This window comes from Podarcis gaigeae (assembly GCF_964106915.1).
Source record: "Podarcis gaigeae genome assembly, chromosome: 2".
Taxonomy (NCBI): Eukaryota; Metazoa; Chordata; class Lepidosauria; order Squamata; family Lacertidae; genus Podarcis; species Podarcis gaigeae.
Genome location: NC_139679.1, coordinates 112,701,605 through 112,727,874, shown reverse-complemented (window position 1 = coordinate 112,727,874; position 26,270 = coordinate 112,701,605). Strand labels below are relative to the sequence as shown.

Sequence of the window (26,270 nt, the reverse complement as noted above, 5' to 3'; positions counted from 1 at the left end):
AAAGAGGCAGATCTCAGAAAAGGGTCCAGAAAGGGATCCAGGGAAGCTTTGTTGAATGCCTGGCAAAAGGAAGAGGTCATGAGGTTTGCTGGAGAATGCGGGCATCGATCCCGCTACCTCTCGCATGCTAAGCGAGCACTCTACCATTTGAGCTAATTCCCCAGTTGCCTGGCTTCAATGGACCAGACATACTAAGAAAGAGACAGATCTCAGAAAGGGAACCAAAATGGGATTCATAGAGGTTTTGTTGAAAGTATGGCAAAAGGAAGAGCTTCTGAGCTTATCTGGAGAATGCGGGCATCGATCCCGCTACCTCTCGCATGCAAAGCGAGCGCTCTACCATTTGAGCTAATTCCCCAGCTGCCTGGCTCCATTGGCCCAGAAATACAGAAAAAGAGGCGGATCTCAGAAAGGGATCTAGAAAAGGAATCAGGAAAGCTTTGTTGAATGTCTGGCAAAAGAAACAGGGCAGAGGCTCAGTTGGGGAATTCAGGATTCGATCCTTCTACCCCTCACGTGCAAAGTGATCGCTCTACCATTTGAGCTAATTCCCCAGCTGCCTGGCAAACCTTTTCCTGTGCCTGCTTATGACACAGATGCCTGAGCGCGGATCTTTCTGTTACCTCTCCAGGGAGTGATGGGACTCCAAAAGAGCTTCTCTATTTGTAGAACCTGCAAACACTTCTCGGGCGGGGGGGGAGTGGGACCGTTTGCAGAGCTGGCTCAGTGCCTGCAGGCCGGCTCTGGGTGCCATGCAATGTTGAAATAGTGATGGCAAGGGATCACACCCCAAAGTCCAAGCAAAGAGTTAAACTTTTAAAGCTGCAGGTGGGTGTAGTCTGAGAGGTCCCTCAGGGTGCAGAGCTATCAGGTTTGCGGTCTGAGGGGGCTCATGGACTCAATTTTTCTCCTGTATGGCCAGGTGTGTCTTTGGTCCACTGAGGCTGCACGGTGTCAGCTCTCACCATCTTTAAGGTGATATACACGGCCACCAAGTCTCTCCTATTCTTCTGTTTGTGTTGTATACAGGAAAATCTACTAGCCTCATATTCTGCAGAGCAAAAGGAGGAGGAGGAGAAATTTAGCTGGGTATCAGTGCCAATACCTCTTACATACTAAGAGACTATTCTTCTGTTGGAGACAAGACCTGAGCTGTCTGCCATTGCTGGCTCATGCATGACAAATCTAAGATGTCACACAGAACATGTTTATCTATCCATCTATCTATCTATCTATCTATCTATCTATCTATCTATGGGAGATAGGAGTGCCTGGCGTGCTCTGGTCATTGGGGCCACAAAGAGTCGGACACAACTGAACAACTAAACAACAACAACAATCTATCTATCATCTATCTATCTATCTATCTATCTATCTATCTATCTATCTATCTATCTGATTTTATCATTATTTTTCCAAACATCTTCACAATAACCTTCCAATCAAATAATTACTCTGTTTCATAATTTGACTTCCCACCCTCCCCTCTACAGCATTTTTACTCAAACTTTTCCACTGCATTCTATCTTTATCTATTACAAAAAGTTTCTCCATTACAGTTATATTATCATTTTTCTTCCGCTGCTTTTATCTCGAGTCCTGCCCGCAATTTCATTCAACTGTAATATTTTTTTTTTAAATAGTCCACAAAAGGCCTCCATTCTTCTATTCCTTGTTTTGATCTATTAATTTCGCTGTCAGCGTTGCTATTTCTGCATAGTCCATTAGTTTCAAAAGCCACTCTTCCTTTACTGGAACTTTCTCTTCTTCCCATATCTGTATATATGATATTCTAGCTGCTCCATCCCTATTACACCAATAAGGAAACCTTCTGGTCTCTGGGGAATAGCCCATTTAAACATTTTCTTCATTACACAGAACGTGTTTCAGCCAGGTTCCGCTCTATGTATGGCAAAAGAAAGAGAAGGGAAGCTTGCCTGGAGAATGCGGGCATCGATCCCGCTACCTCTCGCATGCTAAGCGAGCGCTCTACCATTTGAGCTAATTCCCCAGCTGCCTAACATCACCAGTCTTAGACATACAAAAAAGAGAAGAGGGAGCAGACTTTAGAAATGGATCCAGAAAAAATGATCCAGGGAGGTTTCGTGGGCAAAAGGAAAAGAGTGGAAGATTGGTTGAAGAACAAACGCATAAGTCCTGCTGCAAAACAAGCACTTCACCATTTGAGCTGATTGCCCAGCAGAACCATCCAAAAATATCTCCAAGAAGGAGACATTAGGAAGAACTTCCTGACAGTGAGAGCTGTTCGACAGTGGAATTTGCTGCCAAGGAGTGTGGTGGAGTCTCCTTCTTTGGAGGTCTTTAAGCAGAGGCTTGACAACCATATGTCAGGAGTGCTCTGATGGTGTTTCCTGCTTGGCAGGGGGTTGGACTCGATGGCCCTTGTGGTCTCTTCCCACTCTAGGATTCTATGATTCTATGATTCTAGGTTTAACAATAGGTTGACACACTGACTGAATAAACAAGCCATGAGACAGAACTTAGATGCCCTGCACCGTTGGAGCAATGGTGGCCAAGGATGGCAACCCACGGTGCAGGATAAGGCTTGCTTTTTAAGCAGTTTGTGGGTGCAATGACAGTGGCCACTCAGGGTGCAGAACTAAATAATAGTTTTGGTTGCATTTAGAGGCCTTTGGTGCAAAATGGGCTCAGCTGCATAGCAACTGGGTAGAACGACAGACGATTCCTCCAGCTCGGGTTTCCTTTTATCCAAAGAAAAGAGAGTAGCAGGTCCACTATTTACCGTATTTTTCACTCTATAGGACGCACCGGACCATTGGAGGGGGAGAACGGGGGGGGAAGGGAATTCTTCCCCTCTCTGCTCAGCGCCACTTCAGTGAAGCGGCAGGAGAAACGGAGCCCCTTCCATTTCTCCTCCCGTTTCACTGAAGGGGATCTGAGCAGAGAGGGGAAACTGTGCAACGCCTCTCCAGCGAAATGAAGCCTGGAGAGCATGAGGGATCGGTGTGCACTGACCCCTCTCGCTCTCCAGGCTTCAGGCGGCTATCTGCAAGCCTTCAGAACACAGCGGGAACTCCTGCTGCGCTCAAAAGGCTTGCGGATAGCTGCCTGAAGCCCCTGGAGCGCAGTGGGAGTTCCCTGAGCTCCGGGGGCTTCAGGCGGCTTCAGCGAAAGCAACACGAAGCCTCCGGAGCACGGGGGGAGCTCTCCCTCTGCACTTCAGAGGCTTCGCGTTGCTTTTGCTGAAGCCAAGGAGCCTGCATTCGCTCCATAGGATGCCCACACATTTCCCCTTCATTTTTTGAGGGGGAAAAGTGCGTCCTATAGAGTGAAAAATACAGTATGTTAGCTGCAGTTGTGCTCTTCATTTCTGCCAGGGTCTGGCCTGATCTGTGTGGTTCACCTAACACCTTGTGGCTCAGTAAAGCTTGCCACATTTTTTTCCTTCACGGATGTAGTCTGTTTTATTCTGCCACTTCTGCAAGCATGCGGAAAACAACATAAGGAGGCTGGAAAAGGAACAGGGCAGAAGCTCGGTTGGGGAATTCAGGATTCGATCCTGCTACCTCTCGCATGCCAAGCGAGTGCTCTACCATTTGAGCTAATTCCTCAGCTGTCCAGCAGAGCCAGCCCACAGCACAAGATACAAGATGAGGCTGTTCTTCTGTTTGAGCTAATTCCCTGGCTGTCCAGCTTTGCAATATCCCTGAAAGTGGGCCCAGGCCAGAGTTTCTGTACAGAATATGACCCGAAGACGCTTTGCTCCATGCACACCAAAAGGGAGAAATTAGAGTCTTGACTGGAGAATGCGGGCATCGATCCCGCTACCTCTCGCATGCTAAGCGAGCGCTCTACCATTTGAGCTAATTCCCCAGCTGCCCAGGAGAACCACCTCACAGTACCCTAAGTACAGGCCACATCCAAGGTGCAACTGCTCTTTGGTTTGAGTTAAATCCCCTGGCTGCCCAGGCCCCACGATATCCCAAGAAGGAAGAAGGGGCCTGAAATGCTGTGGAGAACGTGAGTTGGAAAGGCGTTGCTCTAGGTACAGCAAAACCAAAAAGGAACAGAAGGTTGCCTGGAGAATGCGGGCATCGATCCCGCTACCTCTCGCATGCTAAGCGAGCGCTCTACCATTTGAGCTAATTCCCCAACCGTGTGGCTTCAGTGGCTCAGATGTACAGAAAGAGATACGACGAAAGAAAGTGGTTCAGGGAGGCTTCTGTTTTGTCTAAAAGGAGATAAAGCCGAAAGCATACAGATTATCTTGGCAGACCCAACAAGCATAACATGGAAGCTAAAGAGGCATGGCAGCAGATAAACAAAGAAATTGAAATTGAAATACTTTATTGTCACTTGTACAACTTGTATACAGTGAGATTACACGAGCAACACCCCCCCCCATTCAGCTCTCTTAGTCTTAAATCCCCTCGTTTACTGACGCACACCCACCAAACCCAAAAGTCATTTGCCCTGTTGTGATCTTTTCATTCAGCAGCCTAACAGCCCACGGATAGAAGCTGTTCTTTACCCTGTTGGCGGGACTAATCATGCTTCTTCTACATCTTCTGCCTGAGGGCAGGAGATCAAGAAAGTGCCGGCCAGGGTGTGAATCATCCCTGAGAATTTTCCTCACTCTCCAGAGGCAACGTTCTTCCGCTATTTCATCCAGCGGATTCACAGGACAGCCTATAATATTCACTGCTGTATTCACCACCCTCTGTAGGCACTTCCTATCAGTTGATGTCAAACCAGTGTACCACACCGTGTTGCAGTATGAAAGGACACTTTCTATTGTTGACCGGTAGAAGGAGATCATCAAACGTTGATTGGCATCGTTCTTCCGCAATACTCTGAGGAGATGGAGTCTCTGTTGGGCTTTCTTAACCACCTGGGTTGTAATGATTTTCCAAGTAAGGTCTTCACTGAGATAAACTCCTAGGGATTTAAAGGAAGAGACTCTCTCCACACAGCCCTCCCCGATGTACAGCGGGGCTAGTTCTCCTCTCTTCCGCTGAAAGTTCAACGCCATCTCTGGCTGCTGACACTTCAGCATTTATGCAAAAGACAATATGCTTGGGCTGAGGAATTAGGCCAAACTTTGGCCTCCGATGATCCTGGCCAGGGACAGCCTGTGCATGAGGTGAGGGGAAGCCATTGACATCTGGATCCACCTCCCCACCCTCTTCCTGAACCCACCATGGCTTCTCTCCTTGCTGACACAGCACTCCTGCTCTCGCTGCTGTGCCCACGGCACCTTTCCTGCCACCCTCCTGTAGTTGACACAAGATAATATCACCAAGGCAACTATCTGTAAACAAACAATAAAGGTCCATCAAAATGGCAAAAGTAGTTTCTTTCCCAAATTGGTTTTTAAACAATTGCAAACGCAGTAAATGAAGAGTTCGCTATATAAACAGTAGTCGTCGTATCTCTGCCCTGTCCTTTGCTTTACTGTACCACTCTGGAGTAATAATAATAATAATAATAATAATAATAATAATAATAATAATAATAATAATATATTTATACCCCGCCCTCCCCAGCCAAGGCCGGGCTCAGAGCGGCTTACAAGCAATAATAAAAACAAGATGAATGATTACAAACTTAAAAACAAAAATAGAATACAACATTAAAATAATGGAACATTAAAATATTAAAATGCAGCCTCATCGCAGGAGGAGAAGGAAAAGAGAAAAAAAAAAAGAGGGAGGGAATCAAATTGGCTCCAAGCCAAAGGCCAGGTGGAACAACTCTGTCTTACATGCCCTGCGGAAAGAAATCAGATCCTGCAGGGCCCTGGTCTCATGAGGCAGAGCGTTCCACCAGGTCGGAGCCAGAGTTGAAAAGGCCCTGGCTCTGGTCGAAGCCAATCTAACTTCCTTAGGGCTCGGGACCACTAGGAAGTAGCATTTTATGACCACTGCTCCATAGATATTGTTGTTATACAATTCCATTCACCATATAGATGGGTTTATGAAGCATTTCTGTATCCTTCTGCTGTGCTGAAGAAGAATTCTACGAAACAGTGGGTATATCTGGCATCACTGTTCACTACGACTGTTTGCGGACCACTTCAGCAGCATTGGACGTCATAAAACAAAGCTTTACGGCTTGTTTTCATCAGATAAGAATCTGACCCACTGCTTCTTATGTTTATTTGGTTCTATGTTTTCAAGAGAATCCATCAAGAGTGCATATTTTGTGACTTTCAGAGATGTATAGATTTCTATTTATTTGGTTTTTCATATTGTTCAATGTTCCGTATAGATTATATAAAAAGTTTATATTGATATTGTATTGTTGTACTTGGTCATCGTGTTGCCTTGGATATTACTGATAATTGTTTGCAACACAGGGGTTTAATTGTTTGGACTCAAAACATCTCAGACTGGTTCTTATCCTGGCTGGACTCATCGCTGCAGTCTTTCTGCAATTTGCAGTGGTGGTGCCTGAGCAGAACGGATAGCAGGTTTCTCCACCGTGTCCAACCAGTCCATGATGAGAACCGAACTTTGGTCCGTTCCATTCTCTAAAAATGCTAACGAGGTTCACCACCTAAAACGAATCTCCAGATTGTTAATGTAAACACTGCCTACTTCTCTGCATTTCTGTTTTCTACCTGCTAAAGAACCCAACTGGAATTTATGTTCCCAGAGACAGGGGTTTCACACATTCCAATTTCCATCTTGCCATCAATCTCAGGTGCAACTTGAAGAAGACTGCATCGTGCCTAACAGAGTCTCATTGGAATGTCTGCTACCTCCACCCACATAGCACTGAAAATTCTTGTAAAGTGTCCATGCAACTTGAGTTAGTGGAGTGTTCACACTCTGTGTACATCTCTATGGTACTGCCAGTGTGAAGTTACATGTGAAATGTCCTCTCTGATATATATTTGGGTGTGATATAGACTGGCCCATGTCAAAGCCAAGTGGATGTGTCTTGAAGCCAGTACAGTCATACCTTGGTTGTCAAACGGAATCCATTCCAGAAATCCTTTGGGCTTCCAAAAACGTTCGACAACCAAGGTGCGGCTTCCGATTGGCTGCAGGAGCTTCCTGTACTCAATCGGAAGCTGTGGAAGCCGCGTCAGATGTTTGGCTTCAAAAACCGGAACACTCACTTCTGGTTTTTGATTGTTTGGGAGCCAAAACATTTGAGTCGCAAGGCGTTTGAGGTCCAAGGTACAACAGTGCTGAAATAGGTTGTTCACTGCCTTGAGGCATAAAGAAATTGAGCATACCCTACGATCTGCCACTAGATGGCAGAAGAAGATAGTTTTATCATAAAGTGAGGACTTCAGATACACTTCGCAAAATCTGTAAAGCAAGGAGTTAAAACTCCAGATTGCTGGGCCACACAGAGTGTTTTCCGTCCTCAATAAAGTAATAATTTCTCTAGCCCTGGTGAAGGATTAACCAGTCTCAGCATTGTGGAGTCCAATCTATCAACATCAATCTTTGTTGAAATATTCTTAAGGCAAGTGTTATCCAACTCTTTCCAGTACACTTTCCCACCACTTTCTTGTCTGCAAAAAAAGGGTAAAATTTTGGAGGAAAGAGGGTTTGTTGTGCAAGACCTTCTGATTAACTATAACTCTGAAGTCTGAAATATGTGATTAAAACCACCAAAAAATAATGGCAGTCTAGAAGTGCCCGTGATCACTGCAGATGGTGACAGCAGTCACGAAATTAAAAGACGCCTGCTTCTTGAGAGAAAGGAGATGGCAAACCTAGACAGCATCTTAAAAAGCAGAGACATCACCTTGCCGACAAAGGTCCGTATAGTTAAAGCTATGGTTTTCCCAGTAGTGATGTATGGAAGTGAGAGCTGGACCATAAAGAAGGCTGATCGCCGAAGAATTTATGCTTTTGAATTCTGGTGCTGGAGGAGACTCTTGAGAGTCCCATGGACTGCAAGAAGATCAAACCTATCCACCCTTAAGGAAATCAGCCCTGAGTGCTCACTGGAACGCAGGTCGTGAAGCTGAGGCTGCAATACTTTGGCCACCTCATGAGAAGAGAAGACTCCTTGGAAAAGACCCTGATGTTGGGAAAGATGGAGGGCACAAGGAGAAGGGGACGACAGAGGACGAGATAGTTGGACAGTGTTCTTGAAGCTACCAGCATGAGTTTCACCAAACTGCGGGAGGCAGTGGAAGACAGGAGTGCCTGGCGTGCTCTGGTCCATGAGATCACGAAGAGTCGGACACGACTAAAGGACTAAACATCAACAACAACCGAAGTGCCCGTGATCTCCTTGGAGTCGCAAGGATTGAACACGGAATGAGAAACACCAATGATGACTTGCTGTTTCTTTCTGCTGTGAATCACAAGTGGGGTGTGTGCTTTTGTTTGGTCACTGTGAGAGCAGGTTGTTGGACGAGATGGTTGTTCGCCTGATTCAGCAGGACTCTAATGTTCTAATGTTTATTCCCATTGAGCAGAACTGTGATTCAGTTTCTGTACCTTCCCCCCCCCTCCAAAAAAATTTGCATTCCTAAGGCATCTCTGATGCATTCTTGGGGCACATTCCTTGTGTGTTCCTTATTCCAGCAGTGTTCTTCTGTTCTGACAACTGAAACGGCAGATATGCAAACCCATGAATCAAACACTGGTTCATCTGTCAGTCGGGGCCCTTGTGTTTGTGTTTTTAAATGCATCAGGTGCACATTTAATTTTTCCAAGTGCAAGCCCATTCCAGGGGAGGGGGGGAGAGAGAGAGTCATGGTGGCATCACAGTTAACGGACAATCACTGCTGTGCGCAGCTGATGCCCATAGTACACTTGCAGAACCAGGTTTCTTTGTCTCAGAACTCAACTCTTGGAAGCAAAGGTGCATTTTGTAGAGGTGAGGAGCCTTTTTCAGCCCTTTTTCAAATGCATTCGCTTCTGGGCCCTTTTCTAAAGGCCCCATGTCAATGGGAACCTGGACCAGGAGCAAAATTAGGCAGAACAAGAAATGTGGGTTTTACCTTTGTGCAGTATATGGTGTTACGGAAATGACGGGGAGGGGCACATCTTTAAAGTTGTTAAGTGTTAGAAATATTATGCATAAATGTATCCTTTCAACTTGACAGCTCCGGAAAGTTACCTAGCTTTAAAAATAATATAAAATCAACTCCTTTGCCTGTGTCCTCCATTCCAACGCTATTTTGCCCTTGGAAAAGGGACTCCAGGAAGTGCCCACAGGTGACAAATGCTGAGCTGATTGCTGGCCAAGGAAAGCTTCATCCCATCACCAGACTTGCCAAGGGGTCCAGACATGCAAAGGAAGTTCTATTGTACTTTGGGTGGTGGGACTTCAGTGGTTTTTGCCTATGTTAATCTTATACCTGAGTCTTGCCCTGCCATGTCTGCTTATGCTAATCTTGTACCAAGGACTTGTCTGGACAAGTTTGCCAAGGTTAAACTAGTGTAACCCCTTTCGTGACATGTCAGTGATGTAGCAATGATGCTGTATGAACTGTATTCTGGGATATGGTGGGAAAGTTTTAAAAGTCTTTGTCACCCCATCCTCGGGGTTCAAAATTCCTCTTTGAACCTGTTGCGCAATAAACTTTGGTCTACAGCTATTTGCTCCGGTTGGTAGTGTGATAGGAATTTTGAGGTCTTAGATATATGGTAATGTTCATAACAGCACATACATAGATCAGCACAGGAAGACCAACCTGGAACCATTTTGATTCCTAAACTGAGCAAATGTTTTCTCTACAAGGTCAAAGTGGGAAACCTCCCCATTGTCTCTTTCCTCACAAATCCTGTCTTAAGGGCACATTTAAGATATGAATAGGGTGTGAGCCTGTGACCTGGCCCAGGAACGAAGTATTTATCACTACAAAAGAATGGCCAGGCTCCCCAGGCAATCCAGTCAAGTAACCTGCCAGACAGGAGATAAGCAATGACAGGAGAAACATTCAAATTTCTGTTGTAAGACCGCCTTTTCTGTGATGTAGGTATGATGTATATGAGGGGTGGTCTTAGGTTACACCCCTTCTGTGATGTATGTATGATGTTTCTGGGGGCCGTCTTGATCTACAGGGTGGCAATTTCAAAAGTCTTTATAAGGCCTTGCGCGCCATTGTTCTGGGTTCCTCCTCTTCTCCTGCGGGTGAGGGGAGCACCCTGTTGCAACAGATCAATAAAGATCAAGCTTACTAGCTGCTTTGCTTCTCAACATTCTCTGGTTGGCCTCTGTTATTCTCTCCTACCAATAGGGAACCTATATAAGGACTCTGTATGGGCTCTTGGATACCCCAAAAGGGGGAAAGGACAATTTTTGTTTACAACAGTAGCTGGACTCCTTCATTCCACAGGGACCCGCGGGCTCTGCCCAACGAGTTGGGTGACTGAGCAGCCTCACACCTAGATTTTTCCGTAACAATGGGGATTAGAGGCAGGACAATGAAAGCAGACTCTGCAAGCCCTTTGAGCTGCTGACTTAGACTTCAAGCCTGGAAGTGTCAGGGACTGAGGAAGAGCAGGGAAATCGACCCAACCAAGAGCCCCCCACCCCTAGGGAAGGCACAGAGGAGAAGGATTTCGAGCCTGGGAACTGATGGAGGGACACTGGCCACAACTCAGAGGAGGGAATGAGCTGGGAAGTGGTAGACGCAGGACCCTTGGAGGATAGTGAAGAGACAAGACAGCATGAAGGGGTTTCTAGTTTGGATGAAGGCGCCAACAGCGATGACAGAGGGGAGGTAGAGCCTGCAGTTCTCTCCCAGGACCACTCTGAGGGCTTCTCTGCTGACAGCTTGCTGGCCCCGTCTCCTCTTAGAACGAGGCATTTATTGCATGTTGCCAGGGCCAGGCAGACACAGAGCGAATCCCTTGGGGCTTGCCGTGTAGAAGAAGAGCACAGAGGGAGGGGCTGGACACAAAGGGTTAGGGAGTGGAAGAGGAGAGACACGTCAGCCCAAAGAACTGCTTCATTAAGGCAGGATTACTCTTTAGAAGTCTCTGCGTGTCCTTTGTCCTGATTTCCTTAATAAAGAAGCTAGCTGCACGTCAACCAAGTGTCCCTCTCTTCTTTCTCTGACCTCCGAACAACCGGCTTGCCCTGTCAGCTCCCTGACAGGAAGGATAAATACCCACCTTCTATGACAGTCACAACCACCTGCTCCTCTCCGGCCTCCATTTTGCTCCCTTCAGAGTGCTGGGGCTTCCCTGAACCATCTTCCCGGTCGCCTCAGGAAGAGACAAGGGGGACGGAGCAGGAGAGGAAGAGGCAATGGCAAGGGGGTATGCCCCGGTATGCCCCACGGAGGACCTTAAGGTCCATAAATAGCAACTCCCTAGAGGTCCCGGGCCCAAAGGACGTCAGATTAGCCTCAACCAGAGCCAGGGCCTTTTCACCTCTGGTTCCGGCCTGGTGGAACGCTCTGTCTCATGAGACCAGGGCCCTGCAGGATCCGATTTCTTTCCACAGGGCCTGTAAGACAGAGTTGTTTCGCCTGGCCTTTGGCTTGGAATCAACTTGATCCCCTCCCCCTCTTTCCTTTTTCCTTTCTCTTTCTGTGATGGAACTCCTATTTCCACCCCCAAAAAACTTTTTGATTTGAGTTCCTATGAAATGAGGCTGTATTTTAATGTTTTAATGTCGTATTTTAATCTTGTTTTTAAGTTGTATTTCAATCAATTGTTTTTATACCTGGTGTCAGCCGCCCTGAGCCCTGTCTTGGCTGGGTATAAATAAATTTTATTATTATTTTTATTATTATTTTATTTTCTGCTTTGCCTCAAGTGGCAAAATGTCTTGAGCCGGCCCTGCACACCTCTCCTCCTGAAGTGGATTCGGCCATTGAAATTATAACAAAGATGCTTCTCATTCTTATTCAGGGGGTGGCCGACAGTGCCGTCGTTCCCATCAAGGCCTTTCAGCAGGCAGGCGGGGAACACCACTGAGTCACCAGTTAAGCCATTGTAAAAACTTCTTGTAGCGACAGGTGATACTCCCCGAGACAGAACAAAGGCCTTTCGGAGGGCAGGTATTGTTTCTAGAAACATTCACCCAGTTGCATCAAGGGGAGCAAATGTGACAAGCTGGGCTCGGTTACATCATTGCTAGAACAACACCACAAACAAACAAAAACAAGCAGCAACAACCCAATAGCAGAGATAATATCTGAAATAATGATCTCTCCAAAGCAAAATTTGAAGTTACACATCAAACAGACCCTCCAACATTCCTCAGATGGAAACAGGGACGTTTTCCACTCCCCACCCTGGGAACTCACCCTCCTTGGACCCCCCCCCCCACTTTTAATTTTTTTATTTTTGTGTGTGTGTCCCCCTGGTAAAGCATTTCCTGTCATAAGAAGGGTGAAGTGCCGTCACCAATGGGACACAGCACACATGCCCTTTGTCATCCAGTGAAAACCCCTTAATCCCATCCCCCCCCCCATTCTTTGGTAGATTTACCAAGTGACTTGGAAACCACAATTAATTTAGAATGCGGCTGCCAGACTCGTGACTGCCGGGAGCGGCTGCCAGGATCAAATAACACTGGTTCCCAGTACGTTTCCAAGCACAATTCAAAGTGTTGGTGCAGACCTGTAAAGCCCTAAACGGCCTTGGCTCAGAATACCTGAAGGAGCGTCTCTACCCCCGTCATTCAACCCAGACACTGAGCTCCAGCTCTGAGGGTCTTTTGGCGGTCCCCTAATTGGGAAATTATTAATGTTTGATGCTTTGTGGCGTTTTAAATTTTGCTGGAAGCCGCCCAGAATGGCTGAGGCAACCCAGTCAGATGGGCAGCATATAAATAATAAAAGCAATTAAAAATGTTAATAATATGCACCTTGTCCTCACGGGGACAGTACGTGCAGACCTAGATGGGCCTTTGGCTTATTCCAGAAGGCTTTTCTTATTTCCATAGAGGTAGGAGTTGTTGTTCTGTTGAAAATAGGTGCATGCCAGACTTTTTCATGGGTCACATGTCCTGTTCTGCTACGAAAACAGTGGGAAGAAGGTGCTGGACTAGATGGGTCTATGGCCTTGAACCATCCGTCTCATGCCCTTAATCCCACCTGCAAAATAGCAGCAGCCTGGAAGTGGCCAAAGTGTGCTTAATAGAGCAATGTCAGGCGATCGTGATTTTGAAGCCCATCAGCGGACCTTAGAGACTCTGAAAAGAAAAGGAGGAAAACCCTGTGAAACTAAAGTTAGCCAACATCTCAGATGTAGACCGTGGCTACAAATTGGGTGTGTTAATATATAACTGCATAACGTAAGGTAAAGGTAAAGGGACCCCTGACCATTAGGTCCAGTCGTGGCCGACTCTGGGGTTGGGGCGCTCAACTCGCTTTACTGGCCAGCATGTCTAAGCCGCTTCTGATGAACCAGAGCAGCGCACAGAAACCCCGTTTACCTTCCCACCGGAGTGGTACCTATTTATCTACTTGCACTTTGATGTGCTTTCGAACTACTATATTGGCAGGAGCAGAGACTGAGCAAAGGGAGCTCACCCCGTCGCGGAAATTCGAACCGCCAACCTTCTGATCGGCAAGTCCTAGGCTCTGTGGTTTAACCCGCAGCACCACCTGCGTCCCTAACTGCACAAAGTAGTGCCTTGCAAAAAAGAAAAGAAAAAAGGAAAGCCCTGTCCAGGATGGATTAAGAGAACTGTGGAAATGCAACACTACAATGTTATCCTTCCACATTTCTGAATCATTGTTTCAATGGAGGGAGAGGCCTGTAGGAACTCCCCGGAACAAAACAAAGGGTTTCCTTCATTTTTCCATGGATCACTGCGAAGGTTCAGGTAGGTATTCAGATATTAGATACTTAAAGGTAAAGGACCCCTGACAGTTAAGTCCAGTCATGAACAAGACTTGGGTTGTGGCGCTCATCTTGCTTTACTGGCCGAGGGAGCCGGCGTTTGTCCGCCGACAGTTTTTCCGGGTCATGTGGCCAGCATGACTAAGCCGCTTCTGGTGAAACCAGAGCAGCGCACGGAAACACCGTTTACCTTCCTGCTGGAGCAGTACCTATTTATCTACTTGCACTTTTATGTGCTTTCGAACTGCTACGTTGGCAGGAGCAGGGACTGAGCAACGAGAGCTCACCACGTCGCTGGGATTTGAACCACTGACCTTCCAATCATAGTGGTTTAGACCACAGCACCACCCGCATCCCTATTAGATACTTAGGCACTTAGATATTTCTAAGTACACCCCATCAGTTCTGTTAAGAAACCGAGTTGGCACGATCAGTGGCGTAGCGTGGGTTGTCAGCACCCGGGGCAAGGCAAGTAATTTGCGCCCCCTAACCCGTGGATTTGCGCCCCCTAACCCTAACCCCCAGATGTTGCGCCCGGTGCGGCCGGCCCCCCTGCACCTCCCACGCTATGCCACTGGGCACGATGCCATGTGCCTAGAAAGCTATTTCAGCAAGGGAGCTTCGACAGAACTGCAGGTGGAATTCAGGGGTTCAAAAGCGGAGGCGACACAGAAATGCGAATCTCTTGACCGAGGTATATTGATTGGCATAGCTGGAGTAAAACTTTTTATTTGCACAGCCAATGCTCCAGGGAATAGGTGGAAGAACCGGCTGGTTATTGTTCCCTCAGTTCATAATTTTTGCAATCTTAAATTTGATTCTCCACATTTCTGCAGCAATTTGTGGGTCTTTCATGCGTGTGTGTGTGTGTAAAAGAAATCCTCACAAAAATTCACCAACATTTGACACAAATTCCTCCCAACATACACACACACACACACATTTCTAGATGTGATTTTGACTGATGTACACATTTTTGCCAGTTTTCCCTAACACAATGCATTTTGTGTGTCTGTGATTTTTCTGAATAATGCTTTTTGTAGGGTGGGGTCGGGTAACGGGCACTGGGGTTGAGTTTATGGAATCAGCGTTGGCGGGCACCTACAAAAAGGTGGGTAAGTGCAAATTTCAAAGGACAGCTGTGTTTCAGCCTGCATATTGTTTCAGAAAAGGTGAAGACCTGAATCAAATTGCTTACTCACTGAGCTCAGTAATGATGGGAGTTGGAGTGTGTCTGGCCTTTAAGACAGTCCTGAGGCCACACCTCTTCCCTAGCCACTCCCCTTCCCCTCTGCCTTTTCACCATCCTTGGTGTTTCTGCCTGGCTGGACTTTGTCCTTTCACTCTGATCCTGCCTCTTCCTTGCCTGGATGGAGGTTAGAGAGAAATCTGGGCAAGCAGAGGTGCAGCTAGGCTCCCCTGGGTGCCTCCCTCCTGAAAAAAAATCTCTTCTCCCACTTTGATCTTGCCATGACAGTGACGGTGCATCACGACACACATATACAGTACACGCCAGCACTTAGCCTTCATACCGCCTTGCCGTTTCTATTATTATCTTATATATTTATGTATTAGATTTATATACGGCACTTCGTCGCAAGATCTCAGGGCAGTTCACAGGAGAAAACACAAGGCGAAAAAACAAGTAGAGATTTAAAATAATAAAAACAAAACAATAAGCCCCCACCCTTTCTCACAAACACATTTAAAAGGCTGTAGAATATTAATCAGCCCAAGGCTTGGCTGGGGAGAAATGTTTTCACTTGGCGGCTAAAGATATACAGTGGTACCTCAGGTTACATACACTTCAGGTTACATACGCTTCAGGTTACAGACTCCGCTAACCCAGAAATAGTGCTTCAGGTTAAGAACATTGCTTCGGGATGAGAACAGAAATCACGCTCCGGCGGCGCGGCAGCAGCAGGAGGCCCCATTAGCTAAAGTGGTGCTTCAGGTTAAGAACAGTTTCAGGTTAAGAACAGACCTCCGGAATGAATTAAGTATTTAACCCGAGGTACCACTGTATAATGAAGGTGCCAGGCATTTGACAAATAGGGCGCCTCTGCAGAAAAGGCCTATTTCACCTACTACTCAGCTCCCAGCTCTTGCCTAAACACACAACCTTACACAGATCAGGAGTGCTGACTTGCCCCCCCCCATTGAGGGGGTGCGGCCACGTGATGCATCACATGACGCTTCACGTGATGCCGCCCAGCATGTGCCAGGCGGGGGGAGGATGCATGGAGGGCAATCTTCACACTTGTTGGTCCTAGCCGCCACCCAGCTCCCGGGCTCCCAGGTGGATGCTGGGATGAGCAAAGCAAAGATATCGCTTGCCTCAGCTGCTACCTGGCTCCCGGGCTGCTGGGCTCACCTGTGGCAGCGGGTAGCGGCCCCCTCAATACTGGGGGGGTGCCCCCTGCCCCAACGTATTGGGAGAACTGAAGCCCCTTTTGCCCTCTATTCCTAACATCCTGAAACAGATAACTGGAAACAGAATTGTGGGGTGGTTTTTTTGAGCACACCACCCTAAAAGAGGCCAGTTTTGCCAACCCCTAACTACGCCTCTGTGTGCGAGTGCATGTAGAAACTAGTCTACTAGACAAAGGCAACATTTTACGCTTGTTGCCCTCCCTGCTTTGACCTCTGGTTCCACCCACAAGTGGAAGATTCACCCAGGGTGTAATGCAGCCCTAAGGCCTGATAAATAATCCCTTCTTCTTCTTCTTCTTCTTCTTCTTCTTCTTCTTCTTCTTCTTCTTCTAAAAAGAAATTTATATATTTGGTTTTTCAAGTTTAAACTTTACAGTCACATATATCCAACATACAACATAAAAAGTAGATTCCAATAATATTATTAATAATAATAATTTATTAGTTATGCCCCGCCCATCTGGCTGGGCTTCCCCAGCCACTCTGGGTGGCTTCCAACAAAATATTAAAATACAGTAATGCATCAAACATTAAAAGCTTCCCTAAACAGGGCTGCCTTCAGATGTCTTCTAAAAGTCTTCCTTGGAATCTCTTGGACTTCTCCTCCTCCCCTTTGTGTGTATTACTGTTAATCCTTTCCTCCTGCATCTTTTATAATAATCCAGATCTTTTATCTCTCCATTGTATCCAAAATCCACCATTAAACTACAAGCGATATTCTGATCCTACTAATGGTTTTAACTACAATGGTCTTTAAGATAATTTATTAAATTTTCCCCATTCCTTGTTCAACTTTTGGTCTTCCTGATTTCTGAGGAATGATCCCTAAACCTCTCTATACAGAGTCAGCACCCATGTTGGGCTGGGCGGAGGGAAACCTGGGTTCTTGAAGCTCACAGGGTATCCTTGGACCAGTGGCTTTCTCTTGGCCTCACCTGCCTTCCAGGTGTTGGGAGAATAAAGGCATGGGAGAGCCGTGTCTGCTGCTCTGAGTTTCTTGGATGAATGCCGATTCAGATGGGCTTCACTAGACAGTATCACTAGGGTCATGCACCTGCTGCAATCAGGGCCGGATTTAAGTTTGATGTGGCCCTAAGCTACTGAAGGTAATGGGGCCCTTTATATTATTGTTAGCCGCCCTGAGCCCGGCTTCGGCTGGGGAGGGCGGGATATAAATAAAATTTATTATTATTATTATTATTATTATTATTATTATTATTATTAGTCCAGCTGTCCTTTGTCAACAACAAATTCTCACTGTTTTTTGTGTTGAATTTATGCTATATGGTAATTTATGGACCCAATAGGTATATAAAACAAAGTGATATTTTAGGGAGTAGGCGAGCAGGTGGGGCCCATTACAGTGGTACCTCGGTTTACAAACTTCATCCGTTCCAGAAGTCCGTTCTTAAACTGAAACCGTTCTTAAACTGAGGTGCGCTTTCCCTATTGAGGCTTCCTGCCGCTGCCCTTCCACCGTTTAGATTCCATTCTTAGACCGAGGTAAAGTTCTCAAACCGAATCATTCATAAACAGGACTGTTCTTAAACCGAGGTACCACTATACTTACATCCTAGGAGCCTACACAACACAAAACACTGTTGCTGTATGTAGGTTTTATTTTACAGTGGTACCTCTGGTTATCAACTTGATTCGTTCCGGAGGTCCGTTCTTAACCTGAAACCATTCTTAACCTGAGGAACTACTTTAGCTAATGGGGCCTCCCGCTGCCGCCACACGATTTCTGTTCTCATCCTGAGGTAAAGTTCTTAACCCGAGGTACTACTTCTGGGTTAGCAGAGTCTGTAACTCAAAGTGTTTGTAACCCGAGGTGTTTGTAACCCAAGGTACGACCGTATTTGTTTTTTATCTTATATTTTGGAAATGTACATCCAAGTTGTTTTTTCCTTCAATTTTTTTGGGGGGCCCCCAAAAGCTATAGCTTGTTTAGCTTATACCTAAATCTGGCACTGGCTGCAATTTTTTGCCTCTTGCAGCATCGCAACAACTGCCTGCCAAATGCCAAGCAGGTGATATGATTGCAGCAGGTGTTGCTCTGTCCGGTGACTATGACACCATGGAAGGAGATGGTGGCCAGCTTGTCTTGCTTTCCAGAGGATGTTCCTCTAATTTCCAGAACTGGCAGTCCTCCATTTGAAAGAGGTTCCGTCCAAGGCCAGCTCATAGAACCATAAGAATGAGGCGGGATCTTTCAGAGTCACCCAATGAGATTTTGCCACATAGCATGGCAAATGTTTGCAATTTTGTGAGGACAAATCTTTCCCATAAGACCTGCTTAGAGGTTTTGACAATAAAGAAGAATATACAAATTTTAAAAACAAATTTTTAAAAATAAGATTGAGGTGCATTTTAATAGGCAGCTTTCCATTTAAAAATAACGTATATTTTGAACTGCTGGTTTTATGTATACAGTGGTACCTCAGATTTAGTACTTAATTGGTTTCGGAAGTCCATTCTTAACCTGAAGCGTTCTTAACCTGAAGCGGACTTTCCCATTGAAAGTAACGGAAAGTGGAATGATCCCTTCCAGACGATGAAAAACACCCCCTGAAAAAGCAATTTAACATGAATTTTACTGTCTAACAAGACCATTGATCCATAAAATGAAGGCAAAAATCAATGTACTGCACTATAAAATAAATAAGACAGTATTTTAGATGGGGGAAAAAATAAAATTTATTTTTTTGCTTACATGCACTGATGATAGTCAGTTTCGATGGGGGGCTTTCATCCATTTCTGCAGTCACACAATCAACCAGTAGCTGAACTGGGTTCCATACAGTCACAAAAACAAGTCACAAAAATGAAGTCACAAGCCACAGTCACAAAAGCGAAGTCACAAGTCAGTCCCATAAAATGAAGAACAAGTCACAGTCAAAAAACCGAAATAGCCACAGAAACCAAAACGCAAAAAAATAGCAAAAACAAAACCTCCAAATGTAACTTCTGTGTTGTGTGGTTGCTCAGGACTCAACAGCTGGCAGACTCAACAGGAAGCCTCTGATTAGCAGCGAGGGACTCAATTAACAAACGAAACACACTCAGCAGGAACCAGACAATGAAAAGTGACCCCTAAAACAGCAATTTTACACGAATTTTACTATCTAACGAGGCCATTGATCCATAAAATGAAATCAATAAAACAGTACAAAATGAGAATGTGATTGGAGGGAATGAGAAATTTTACTTTCTTGGGCTCCATGATCACTGCAGATGGTGACAGCAGTCACAAAATTAAAAGACGCCTGCTTCTTGGGAGAAAAGCAATGACAAACCTAGATAGCATCTTAAAAAGCAGAGACATCACTTTGCCAACAAAGGTCTGTATAGTTAAACCTATGGTTTTCCCAGTAGTGATGTATGGAAGTGAGAGCTGGACCATAAAGAAGGCTGAAATATGTGATTAAACCATAAAGAAGTCTGAAATATGTGATTAAAACCACCAAAAAATAATGGCAGTCTAGAAGTGCCCGTGATCACTGCAGATGGTGACAGCAGTCACGAAATTAAAAGATGCCTGCTTCTTGAGAGAAAGGCGATGGCAAACCTAGACAGCATCTTAAAAAGCAGAGACATCACCTTGCCGACAAAGGTCCGTATAGTTAAAGCTATGGTTTTCCCAGTAGTGATGTATGGAAGCGAGAGCTGGACCATAAAGAAGGCTGATCGCCGAAGAATTTATGCTTTTGAATTCTGGTGCTGGAGGAGACTCTTGAGAGTCCCATGGACTGCAAGAAGATCAAACCTCTCCATTCTTAAGAAACTCAGCCCTGAGTGCTCACTGGAAGGACAGATCCTGAAGATGAGGCTCCAATACTTTGGCCACCTCATGAGAAGAGAAGACTCCCTGGAAAAGATCCTGATGTTGGGAAAGATGGAGGGCACAAGGAGAAGGGGAGGACAGAGGACAAGATGGTTGGACAGTGTTCTCGAAGCTACAAACATGAGTTTGACCAAACTGTGGGAGGCAGTGGAAGACAGGAGTGCCTGGCGTGCTCTGGTGCACGGGGGCAGGAAGAGTTGGACATGACTAAACGACTAAACAACAACAAGAAAATGGGCCAGGTTCTGCTAACAGGTCCTGTTGGCGGAAACTCACATGAGGGGGTCTGCTAGAGCCACAAGGCTTTCCCCCACATCTCTCCCCCCATGCCCCCCCACCTCCAAAAATTGTCTTGGAGGGGGTCGGCAGAACCCCACCCCCTCAGAACAGAATGGGGTGGGTGGGAGAAAAGGGGAGGTACTGCCATCGGGGAATGCTGAAATACTCACACAGGTGAACATTTCTAGCAATGGGATGTTGAATTCCTCCCAGCGCTTCTGAAGTCACATCTATATGTAAAAAATAGCAGTGCTATTTTTGATAAATAAAAACAAAATGAAGTCCTGGTACTCATATGTTGATGACTGTCGTAGTTGCCAGCACATAAAGGCTGCCACAGGCAGCAAAAAAGAAGAGTTGCTTGTACTCTGAACCAGTGAGCACTGCCAGAAAAAAGGCTAACCCTAACCCTAACCCTGTAAATCAGCACAGGTAAATTTTACTCAAGTAGTTGTTCTCGTTTTGGTGAAGCATTTATTCTTTTCTGGTGAGGTATAACTCTTGGCTGTTGTGAGCCAACGTTTTCATTTATTTATTTATTTATTTATTTATTTATTTATTTATTTATTATTATTATTACAGTGGTACCTTGGTTTTCGAACATCTCCATTGACATACATTTCAGTTTTCGAAAGCCATAAATCTGGAAGTAAATGCTTCATTTTTTGAACACTTTTTGGAAGTCGAACATGCTTTGCGGCTTCCGTATTGAGTTTTCCGTATTGCATTGAGGCTTCCATATTTAGTTTTCTGTACTGTATTGACACTTCTGTATTGAGTTTTCAGTTTTTGAACATCTCACAACTCCAACGGTCTTCTAGAACAGATTACGTTTGAAAACCAAGGTACCATTGTATTATTATTATTATTATTATTATTATTATTATTATTATTATTAAATTTACACTCTGCCCATCTGACTGGGTTGCCCCAGACATTCTGGGCAGCTTCCAACATATATAAAAACATAATAAAACATTAAACATTAACAAACAGGGCTGCCTTCAGATGTCTTCTAAAGGTTGTATAGTTATCTCCTTGGCTTGGTGGGCCTCATAACTCTATACTCTCCAACATTTCTCCGATGAAAATAGGAAAGTCCTGAGGAAAAGCAGAACGTTCTGGGATCAAAGCAGAAACTGGGATGGCCTCTGTAAACTCAGGACTGTCCCTGGAAAATGGGGGCACTCCGAGGGTCTGCAAAGGCCCATCTAGTCCAGCATTCTGTTCTCATTTTGGCCTTCCAGATGCCTCTTGGGGCCATAGCTGTCAACGTTTCCCTTTTTTTAAGGGAAATTCCGTATTCCGAATAGGATTCCTCACAAGAAAAGGGAAAAGTTGACAGCTATGCTTGGGGCACCTGCAGAAAATGGCTGCCTCCACTACCACCCTCTGCAAAGATGTTCGTTTTTCAAACCCACCTCACACACCTGATGCTTCCTTTTATGAGGGGGACAGGATGGCTCTACAAAAATGTACGGGGGGGGCATATTCAGCCCTGCTGTAGTTCAAACACCCCAATAGTTTGGGTGTTGCTTGGCTCTGTCGGTAACCTGAGGTGTCTGCCCAGCTGTGGGAGTCACTTGGCTTGGGCAATAAGATGTCACAAGCCTTTGTTGCTTTTAGGCCCAAAATAATGAGGGTTATGAGAAGTGGCTAATTAGTCGTGCCCACATAAAAAACAAACTGAAATAGTCACTCCTTTGGCACAGATTTTATTCCTCTCAGTTCACATACAACGCCCTTCACCCATTTCTCCTCACAGTCTTCATGAAGCCCCTCCATGCTGACTCGAGGGATCTACTCAAGAGGAATCTCCCTCGATCCCCAAGTCCAAGCCTTGAGCTCTTCCAGTCTGTGCTTTGGGTCGTTGAGGACATATTGCCTGGGCCAATGGGAGCTGTGGGCATACGTTCTGACATTTTGTGCCCCAAATCTAGCCTCTTCCCCCTCCACAAGGCCTGCAGAGGCACTCTGGTGTGTCCCGTTGAGAGGGCCATCGCGCCATCCCAATAGTCAATGGGATGTGACAGGGCAAAAGGGGCTTCATCCTGGCAAGTCCCTGGCAATGTCAGAGCGATCCCAGAAGGCGCTCTGACACTCGTCAGCAGGATCGGGCGCAACCCTGCTGACTCACGCCAGGGTGCCAGTCTTAAACACGGCATTCTGGGATCCAAACAGAAGCTTCTTTTTTCTGGGATGTCCTGGTTAAAACGAGACGGTTGGGAGGGGGGGTTATGGCTGTGGGTGGTCCCAGGTTGGCAAAGGCTATAAAAAGGTAAAGGGACCCCTGACCATCACGTCCAGTCGTGACCAACTCTGGGGATGCGGCGCTCATCTCGCTTTATTGGCCGAGGGAGCCGGCGTACAGCTTCCGGGTCATGTGGCCAGCATGACTAAGCGGCTTCTGGTGAACCAGAGCAGCACATGAAAACGCTGTTTACCTTCCCGCTGGAGCGGTACCTATTTATCTACTTGCACTTTGATGTGCTTTCAAACTGCTAGGTTGGCAGGAGCAGGGACCAAACAACGGGAGCTCACCCCGTCGTGGGGATTCGAACCGCCGGTCTTCTGATCAGCAAGTCCTAGGCTCTGTGGTTTAACCCACAGCGCCACCCGCGTCCCAAGTATACTAAGACATAAATAATATTGTGGGAATTATAGGGACAGAACTACCTAAACTGTATAGAAATTTATTTACATATGCAACTACAGCGGCAAGAATGCTACTCACCCTGAAATGGAAAGAAGCAGAAGTCCCAGCAAAAGAAAAATGGACACAGAAACTTGTGGAATACAGAGAAATGGTGAAACTTAACCGGAAGAATAAGAAATCAAGATAGCATAATAAAAGAATGGAAATGGTTTATTGAATATTTACAGATAAATTGCAAACAGATAAAAACATTGGCAGGATTATTGCAATAACCTGCCGTTTCACAAGAGTATAAATTTAAAGTAGATAATTAAATGAGCAAATTAAATGAATTTGGAAATGCAGAAGATATTTTTTAAAAATAAATTTAAGGAACCCCCGAAAGAGGGGGGAGGAAGTCATGCTTTGAAATGATTGTAAAACTAATGAAATGTATAAATTTGAAAAGTATAAACAAAAACCTTTTAAAAAGACATAAATAATTCACACCCGTGCTTACTTAAATCACTGTCCGTACCAAAACTCGAGACGAGCGTGGAAACTCTGGCAAACCGGGACGGTTTCACAAGACGGGGAGATGTGCTCTGCACATTGTTAATTAAAAGCAGCTTAAAATAGCACAGAAGAAAAGAAGAAGTTGTAAAACAATCCAGAACATGCAAAAAAAAAAAATTGCTTGAGGTTGGCAAAAAAAATATCTCCAAGGCTTATGTGATGCACACCTACTGAGGGAGGGTGTCTCATCACATGGTTGGCCACGGCAGAACTCAACACCAAGATGAAAAGGGTGTGTCTGGTACAATAAACTAATCTCCACCCACTGTCAGCTCGAAGACACCGAGGTTGTGACAGAGGACTGCCGCTCCAATATATAGGGCTGTCATGATTCAGCTCCAGCCCGTGTAGCAACAGATCTGTGGCTGGCCTTTTTCGCAGCTCCTCAAGAGGTGTCATTTTCTACCCGTCTACCTTCCAGTTGCCTCCGTTGTGAATATTTCGGGACTATGGCCGGGAGAGCTGCCGCTGCCTTGCTTCTCACAGCATCCATCTTACAAATAGGTAAGAAGAGATGGGAGGTGGAACGCCACTTGGAGCAGACTTGCACACCCGACCGCAGCTGTGGGCGTTGCTTATTTCCAGTGAGGGTCTGTGAAATGCAAAGGTCGGCAGGTGGTTTAGGCTGTGGTTGTGCACACTGGGGGTAGGGGAACCTTAGGATCAGGGGGGGGAGCCAAAGGCAGCCCCCCAAAGGCCTCTCTAACTGGTCCTCTTCCCAGACCACGGCTTGGTTCTCACTAACCCTGGTTCTCACTCTCCTGGAGTGGCTGGGCTGCGTCTCTGAGCTCCAATAATGCTTTCCGCTTACCTGGATGGGGATGTGAGAGTGTGCAGAAACCAGCCGGCTGCACAATAATGGTTTTGGCAAAAAATTCCTGCATCGCAGGGGGTTGGATGAGATGATCCTTGTGGTCTCTTCCAACTCTACAGTCCTATAAATATACCAACCTATGAATTTACATTTGTTGCTCAGCCCACTTTAAAACAAACCATTTACCGTATTTTTCACTCTATAAGACGCACCAGACCACAAGACGCACCTAGTTTTTGGAGGAGGAAAACAAGAAAAAAAATATTCTGAATTTCAGAAGCCAGAACAGCAAGAGGGATCGCTGCGCAGTAAAAGCAGCAATCCCTCTTGCTGTTCTGGCTTCTGGGATAGCTGCGCAGCCTGCATTCACTCCATAAGACGCACACACATTTCCCCTTACTTTTTAGGAGGGAAAAAGTGAGTCTTATAGAGCAAAAAATACGGTATTTGATTTTTCAACTTAAAATTTGCAGAGATATAGCAAACATAAATCATAAAGCAAGATTCCAATGAATCTCCTGGACTTCCATCCTCCCCTATTATTAATCAGTTCCTCCTGCATTTTTTATGACAATCCAAACCCTTTACTTCTTCCTTTATGCTCAGAATCAACCTTAAAGCACAAGTGATATTCCAATCCTGCTAATGATTTTAACTGTTCACAGTAGTCTTTAAGATAAGTTATAAATTTCTCCCATCCCTTGTTAAAATTTTGGTCTTCCTGATTTCTGACTCTTCCAGTCAGAAGACTTTTCAGTGTAGTCCATCAACTTCATCTGCCATTCTTCTCCGGTAGGAACTTTACCTTCTCTCCGTCTTTGGGCCAGTAACATCTGTGCAGCCCGTGGTCACATACATAAATAGTTTTTTCTGCTCCTTTGGGATTTCAGTACCTAAGTCCACTTTGGCCTCTGACTATGGTCAACCACAAGCATGTCTTCCATCCCCCTCCAAGTCATTGCGAACATCCGAAGGACCTATTGAAAATGTGTGCAAGAATATTTCTTCCTGGAGATCTGGTGTAAGAGAGTCCCTGAACTGCTGCCTGGCTAGAGTGAGTCTGCTGCTTCCCTCTCCTTAAAAGAGGATGGGACAAATTTAGGGAGGACAAGGCAATTGGTGGCTACTTGCCATGATGGCTGAGCTCTGAATGCTTCTGAATAGCAGTTTCTAGAAATATAATAATAATAATAATAATAATAATAATAATAATAATAATAATAATAATAATTTATATCCCACCCATCTGGCTGAGTTTCCCAGGCCACTCTAGGCAGCTCCCAATCGAGTGTTAAAACAATACAGCATTAAATATTAAAAACCTCCATAAACAGGGCTGTCTTTTAAAGATAAGATAGCTGCTTATTTCCTTCACATCTGAAGGGAGGGCATTCCACAGGGGGGCGCCACTACTGAGAAGGCCCTCTGTCTGGTTCCCTGTAACCTTACTTCTCGCAGTGAGGGAACTGCCAGAAAGCCCTTGGAGCTGGACCTCAGTGTCTGGGCTGAACGATGGGAGTGGAGGCGCTCCTTCAGGTATACAGGACTGAGGCCATTTAGGGCTTTAAAGGTCAGCACTAACACTTTGAATTGTGCTCGGAAACGTACTGGGAGCTAATGCAGGTCTCTCAGGACTGGTGTTATGTGGTCCCGGCAACCACTCCCAGTCACCAGTCTAGCTGCTGCATTCTGGATTAGTTGCTGTTTCTGGGTCACCTTCAAAGGTAGCCCCACATAGAGCGCATTGCAGTAGTCCAAGCGGGAGATAACCAGAGCATGCACCACTCTGGCGAGACAGTCCGTGGGCAGGTAGGGTCTCAGCCTGAGTACCAGGTGGAGCTGATAAACAGCTGCCCTGGACACAGAATTGACCTGTGCCGCCATGGACAGCATGGAAACCAGAGGAGGGCTCTTGGGCTCAGG

At 45.7% G+C, this 26,270-nt stretch overlaps 1 protein-coding gene across 2 annotated transcripts in view; it reads left to right on the top strand.

The window, feature by feature from the left end:
* LOC310838051 (uncharacterized protein) overlaps positions 1–26,270 on the top strand; it is a 44,644-nt gene that overhangs the window by 10,958 nt on the left and 7,416 nt on the right. For both annotated transcript variants that reach the window (XR_014560656.1, XR_014560657.1), the window contains exon 3: positions 23,955–24,037. The gene's annotated coding sequence lies outside the window, so the exon portion shown is untranslated. The remainder of the gene's footprint in view (positions 1–23,954; positions 24,038–26,270) is intronic.